Here is a 6,619-nt window from a genome sequence, read left to right on the forward strand (position 1 = left end):
TCTGACAGCCAGGCCAGCCTGGTTTCCAGCACTCCTCCTCCTCCTCCTCCTCCTCCTCTGTCACTGGTTTTGATCATTCCAGTTTCAGCTGAAAGTAACTGTTTGCATTTGCATTGTTGTCCTCTTTGCATTTTCAAAATGCAACAGGAGCTGATGCTGAACAAGCTCATCTGCCTGATGGTGTCTAGCCCTGGCGAGGGCTCTCTGGTGCTGTGCCCAGCTGCTCCCAAGCACCGCTAACAAACTGCTGCCCTACAGATCTTCAGACCTGGAGGGCAGGGATCGGACGCACATCAGCAGCATCTCTGCAAGCTGTCAGTGAGCAGGGCTGTTGCATCAAGTTAGGTCTTGTCTGTTAGTACCACTCAACTCAGATTTTACCATGCAGTAAAAGCGCCCTTACCCCGCTGGCCGGGAACAGGTGAGCAAGTCAAGGGGAAGGATAGCGGTTTCATTTCTGAAACAATGTTGGTCTTGACTTCAGACTGTTTTCAGTGTGGTTTGTGAATCTTGGCCTGGACAAAAGCCATGGGACAGTAAAAGCAAGGTCAGTTCCTCCTCTTGGCCGTAGCAGCGGGTGCAGCAACGCAGGGCCACCCCGCGGAGTGGCGACATCTTTCTGGGCAGCATTGATTCTACCTGGGGAGAAGCGAAGCCCTGAGGATGAACTGGATCACGTCACCTCTGGCCAGATGTGTTAGTGTTTGTGTTTGCTCACCGTCACCCCCTCTCCCTCCTGGGGGAGGCCGCTGCGGTTGGATTTAAGGCAGCTCCCGAGGAGTGCATCACAGATACACGTACAGAGCATGAGGAAGGGCTTAGGAGATAAAGCAGGCTCTCAGCCCCCTTCCCTCGTACCCTGTGTTCCCACGCAGGGGTAGATAACGTGATTAACACGAGAAGGTGCTGGGTTATCTCTCCCTCCCCTGCGCTGAGTCCCCTGATACCACGCAGACCGCATTGCCACTGCCGTGACCCACGCATTAGTGTCATCTTCCTTAGGTGCTGGATGAGGACTCCCGGTTCATATCCTGCTGATGCCGAATGAACATTCGAGCTGATTAAAACTATAAGTGGCATCAGGGGAGGGATTAAAAGCTCTTGAACAAGCCCCTGAAACGATGTGCGTCAATGGAGTGAGCTCTCCTGTCTCAGAGCTGTGAGCTCGGGGTTGCTCAAGCAAGCGCCTTCCCTGAAAATGCTCCTACTCCAGGGAAGCACAAACAGAAACGCTGCCCGACTTGCTAATGAAGCTGCATCACAGGAGAAATCTTCCAGAAAAATCCTTGTGCGATTGCCCCTGACCTGATGTCCGGGTGCCTCTCGCAAGCCTGTCTTCTCAAACAGAAAGGCTTTTTTTTCTGATTGCAGCCTGCAAAGGCGGCATCTCCTGGTTAACCTCTCCTGAAAAGCAGCGTCCCCTGGCTTCTGCTCCAGGCAGCCTCTTCCTTTAGAAACGTGTTCCTCAGGCACGGATTTCTTTAATGAGATTTCCTAGGGCTAAGGGACTTGGATAATTTGCTGGGCAGTGGCAGTTTTTCTTCAGCAGGTCTCTCCTGCTGCTCCATCGGTGTCTAGGCAGAGCCCCTCGCTCAGGAGAGGACATGGCCGTACCCCAAAGTGTGGATCTGCCCCTGCTGAAGAGGGGAGCTAAACCCACCCCCCCCAGTTTTTTTTCCATGTAACTGTCTGAGCTCAGAGCTCAAGTCTGGGGAAAAATTAAACTGCTGTTAACTCCTGGAAAATTACCACCCGTGCATAGCACAAGGGGTGATGAAGTGAAGGTCCCTCCACTTAGGTTGAAGGTTTGCACGTGTTTCGGTGACTTCCAGCCCTGTCCCCTGCTGCGGGAAGCCCTCGAGGAGCCAGCGAGCGGAGCTGACAGCAGCGGGGAGACCCCCGGGTCCCTCCGTTGGGCAGGTGGGTCCCAACTTTCATCGAACCGTCACTGCTGCTCCCCAGCACAACCCCTGACCTCAGCTCTGCTGGTCCCTCCTCTGAAGGTTGGGACATCCTGAATGAGGTATTTCCAATACAGAAGTGACATCATGTGCATGTGTGCTGTTCCTCTGCTGGGTCCAGCCTTGCTGCCGGATGGGATGTCCACAGGGAATTTGCTGGGTTGCAAACAAACTGGGAGGAAAATGCTGGCGGCTTATGTGCAGAGTTGAGCATTTCTGTGTCCATGAGCTAGGAAGACAGGAGGGTGCAGTGCCAGGGCTGTGGAGGAGTCGGTGCAGCACCCTTGGTGCTACAGGGGCCACGGGGGATGCTGTACCTTGGGACTTTGGCCAGGGCAGAGGCTGGCACAGCAAAGATCTGCCCATGCTTTCCTAAAATCCCTGGCGCTGAGCACCCTCGTGGGCTGTCGCAAGCGCAGCACGGCCACGCTGCGAACCCATCCTGCTCTGCTTTCAGTTGCACCGACAGGGATTTTAACTGACTCTTGCAGAGCCACTCGAGAAGCCCGAGCTGCTGTTGCCAGACAGGGCGAGTGGTGCAGGGCGTCCCCGGTGTCACAGCTTGTTCCGCCTTTCCCGGGGTGTGCGGATGCAGAGGACCGGGAGCCACCACTTGCATGCGCACCACGTGGACCCCTCAAGGCCGGGCTCTGCCGCAGTAATGCTCGTCCTTGTTCCAGTCGGGCTGTCACCGCGGCGAGCCCCGCGGGATGGGGCTGTGTTACCGGCGTGCAGGGCGATGCTCACCCCCCAGCCAGCCCATCCTGGCTCAGCCCACGAGCTGGGGCAGCTGGATGCGTACTGACCTTGGCAGTGTGCTGTGCAGCGTTTGAATCACTCTTGAGAAAGAAATGACTATAAACAGAGTTCGGACCCGCAGTGCCTGGGTCAATAGTGAAAAAACACTGTGAAGCAGAGAGACGTGGCAATGCCCATCTTGGACTAACTGGGACCAGTGGGAAGGCTGTGGGAGTGGGCTCCCTCTCTGCAGCAGCGTCCTCCAGCCCTTCCATCCAGCAGCCAAATGGCTCCAGCACCAACCCGGTTCCCGTTGCACCTTCCACCCGGTGCAGTTGTTCGTAGGCATTGCTGTTCGCAGTCATTGGCTGGGGCCGTGTAACGAGAAGGCGTGCACTCATCTTGAGTTCTCCCAGACCCTCAAATGATGCTTTAATTAAGGCTTGGGAATGAAAGGAGAGGTGCAGCGAGCACACTGAACCAGCGATCCTGCTTGCTTTGCCCCCTGGTCTGGGTTGGGTGGCAGCGGGAGGGCGAGCAGGGTGTCGTCGCCATGTAGTAACTGGGACAAAACCGCTGACATACCTGACCTCTCTTTCTCCTTTCTTGTTTTTCTTGCAGGTTTATTTACCAGGGACCCATATTCTCCATTATTTACAAGGAACGAGGGAAGTTGAAGATAAGGGAAGATGATGATACAGAAGACCCCTGGTCTGCAGGATCTCTGGCAATGTGAAATTTTGGGTGTTACTTTGTTTTGTTGGGAAGAGGTGTTCTGGGGCTGTGGAGGGGGCTGCAGAGGCCTGTAGAAGAGCACAAGCTGGCAGCTGTTGTGCTCACGGGACTATTTTAAACAAGACCCAGAGAGCAGAGCTGCCCTTGCCCAGCCCTCCCCGCGTCTCCCGTGCTGCCATTTGACTCAGTAGATGTTTCTAGAGAAGATCTGGTTCCATAAGGAGGTGGGAATCGGCAGCCCGGCAGTGAGGTGTGCTGCCAGGCACCAGCTCTGAGTCTGGCTGGGCACAACTTTGGGTTTAAAGTTATTCCTTTCGCCGAGGGGAAACGGGAGCAAAGTGATTGCTGGGTTTGCACCGGGGGCGCAATGCTTTAGAGAAAAAAGTGAGTCTCTCGGACCACGTGTTGCAAGCAGCTAAATACTTTCATAGCCAGGCACCTTCTGAATAGGCGGATGCTGCCCAGGCTATGAGCAGTTGACGTTAGGATAGAGTAACATAAACAAGCTGGAAAGCCATTTGGCAAGGCAGGTCCGCTGCTGTGCCGGGCAGACCTTCATTCTCCCCGAGCTGGATTTCACTAGTGATGTTTGTTACAGTCTTTCTAGACAGAGGGCAACGGGGAGCCCGTAGGTACATTTTCAGGTGGACATCGTCTGCATACAAGAGAAACAGAAAGCAGTCCACCACTCTGATCCATTTAATGCTAAACTTCAGTTGTTAGGAACAATACTTGGGAGAGGAGGCGGTTTGGCCTAAATCGTTCACGGGCTGGATTCTAGCCTCCAGCAAAACACTTTTCCCTGCTAGATAACTATCTCCAGGAAGCAAAAGGCAATGCTGCTGTTTAGGTTTGGTTACAGTACAGTACAGCTCAGGTAAGGAGATTGGAACCTCAGGCTGAGCTGTTAATACTAGATTTCCTTGCCTATATTTAGAACAACACTAATATTCTGGGGCTGACCCTGTGTTGACGATCACTGTAAACGCAATGTAAAGCACCACTTCTCCACCCTGCAGGTTCAGAACCGACTAAAACATTTCTCACCAGATTGAATAACCCGGCAGTGGTTTGTGGAGCGGGCTGGTCTGACCCGGCATCGCTCCCGAGCTGCCCAGGTGCTCAGCCCTTACCGCAGCCAGAGCTGGCCAGGGCCACAGGCAGAAGAGGGTCCCTCCGACCCCCTCGTCCCTGGCTGTGGGAACTGCTCCTCGCCTGCGTGCAGGCTCCAGCTTTCCTGTGTCATCACTGGAAGGTTCCTGAACTGGCAGCACCTCCTTGTATCTACTCAGTGTACTTCGCTGACCTCATGGGAATGAATGGAAATACAGTCAATTCATGTGGGCCAAGGCAGAGCTAAAGGAGGGAGGGATTTCTTTTTTCTCTTCCGTCTATTCCAGGACACAAAGCTAACGCTGTCGCTGCGGGAACGCCAGGTCCCTCTTAGGAGGACGATGCCAGGAGTCTCCAGACCATGTGTCTGTGACTCGTGGAGGTTTGGACGGCACAAATTCGGTGCCAAGCCCCTGTTCCCACGCTGCTCTTCTGTTTGTTCCTAGGGATGCTTCTGTGGGCTGTGGCCAGCCACAGCCAGACCATGACTGTACAGACTCCTTCCAGGCCGGTTACTGGGGTTTGAGCAGTTTGGGGTTGGTTAGCAGGTGCTGTGCTCGGCCCTGGCCGCAGAGCAGTCTCGGGGGCTTTGAACAGCGCTTTGGCTGCTCTCATTTCTCTCTGACTAGCAGCAGATCCCTGCGGCAGCCGTGCCGAGGAGCTGCAGGCGGGTTTCTCCCGGGGAGGGCTTGCGGAGCCCCGCGCATCGCCCAGCATCCTGCAGGAGGGCTGCGGTGAGAAGAGAGCCGAACCCCGTAGTTCACAAGTACAGTGTTACCGCCCTGATCGCTGGACCATCCTTCCTCCTCCTGACAGAGCCTTTGCTCCTGACTGTTACGGCCTAACCCTGGCTTGAACGGGTGCAGTAAGAGGGCTTTACCCTCCCAGCCCTGCTCACGTGGCTTTCCCTGCTGGAAGGGCCCCTCACCGGGCGTTATGCCCTGGGAGAAAGGAGCTTCCTAGCAGGAGATTTCCATGTGTGGAAACCAAGCCTGAAACGCAGGACGTGGAGATGGAAGGTGGTGAGCGGGCTGTTCGCCGGGACCGCTGCCTCCAGCCGGCTGCCAGCACCCTGCTCCTCTCTGGGGACAGGAGTGAGCCTGGCCGGCAGCACCTGGGAGGGTCGCCCCTCTTAGACCATCGCTGTTTCAGGCCATCTTCAAACCACACGTCTCCACCTCAGCTTTTGCATTGCAGATGTGTTTTTAAAGCAGCTTGATGTTAGCGAGCTAGACCGTAGTGCCTTACTTAGGATTTAGCAAACACTTCCAAGGATGAGACCTAGGGCTGCTAGCCTTTGGCCAATGTGGATGTTTCCCTGATTAGTTTGTCCTTTTAAGAGCATTTCTCCCTGATGATTTTGCTGCTGTTTGTGCTTGACTCCCCAGACTATACAGGAACCTGCCTTGTGTTTACAGCTCCTAGCATCTCTCCTCCCAGTTACTTTGGCCCAGACCAGCGCTCTCTCTTGAACAAGGTGGGAACAGCTCAAACCTGCCTGTGCTGTGGGATGGGGGATGTTTAGGCTTCCCTTCCAAGCTGGGTCTATCGGGCACCTCCTGCCCAGCTCCTGCAGGCTGAACTTCTGCCTCCGCTGTAGATGTTTTTGGCATTAGGATGCGCTGCTGGGGAAAAAAGCTTGGGAAAGCGGCACCGAGCCTGCAGCCCATTGCCCAGCCCAGGGCCAGGCTGTCTCCATCTCTTCCTGGCTGCAGCGAGGCTGAGCATCCAGGTGCTGGGAGGGCCTGGTCAGTGTGGGGGGAGCCAAGCACCCTCTCTTGAAACCCTGCTGCCCTCCAGGCTTGCAGGGCCCCAGCCGGTGCCTGCGCCGGGGGAGTGATTGTATGAAACTGTTTACTTCTGACTATGCTGTTTACAAGAGGGATGTGGGGTGGGTGGGGGGAACAAGCCAAGCCTCAGGAGGATTGGGAAACGTGTTATCTGCACCAGCCTGCAGCAAGGCCAACACCGCCGGCATCGTGTAGGTGTCGTGGGGATCTCCCGGCCAGCTTCGGTCTATGGGGAGGAGAGAGCAGAGGTGACTCTAGCCTAGAGGGGTTAGATTAGCTCCC

General features: G+C 55.4%; 1 protein-coding gene across 1 annotated transcript in view; it reads left to right on the forward strand.

The window, feature by feature from the left end:
• STK35 (serine/threonine kinase 35) overlaps positions 1 to 3,750 on the forward strand; it is a 35,549-nt gene extending 31,799 nt beyond the window's left edge. The window contains exon 3 of the mRNA XM_009327048.1: positions 3,321 to 3,750. The gene's annotated coding sequence lies outside the window, so the exon portion shown is untranslated. The remainder of the gene's footprint in view (positions 1 to 3,320) is intronic.
• The last annotated feature ends 2,869 nt before the right edge of the window (positions 3,751 to 6,619 follow it).

This window comes from Pygoscelis adeliae, unplaced genomic scaffold (assembly GCF_000699105.1).
Source record: "Pygoscelis adeliae isolate BGI_AS28 unplaced genomic scaffold, ASM69910v1 Scaffold681, whole genome shotgun sequence".
Lineage (NCBI taxonomy): Eukaryota > Metazoa > Chordata > Aves > Sphenisciformes > Spheniscidae > Pygoscelis > Pygoscelis adeliae.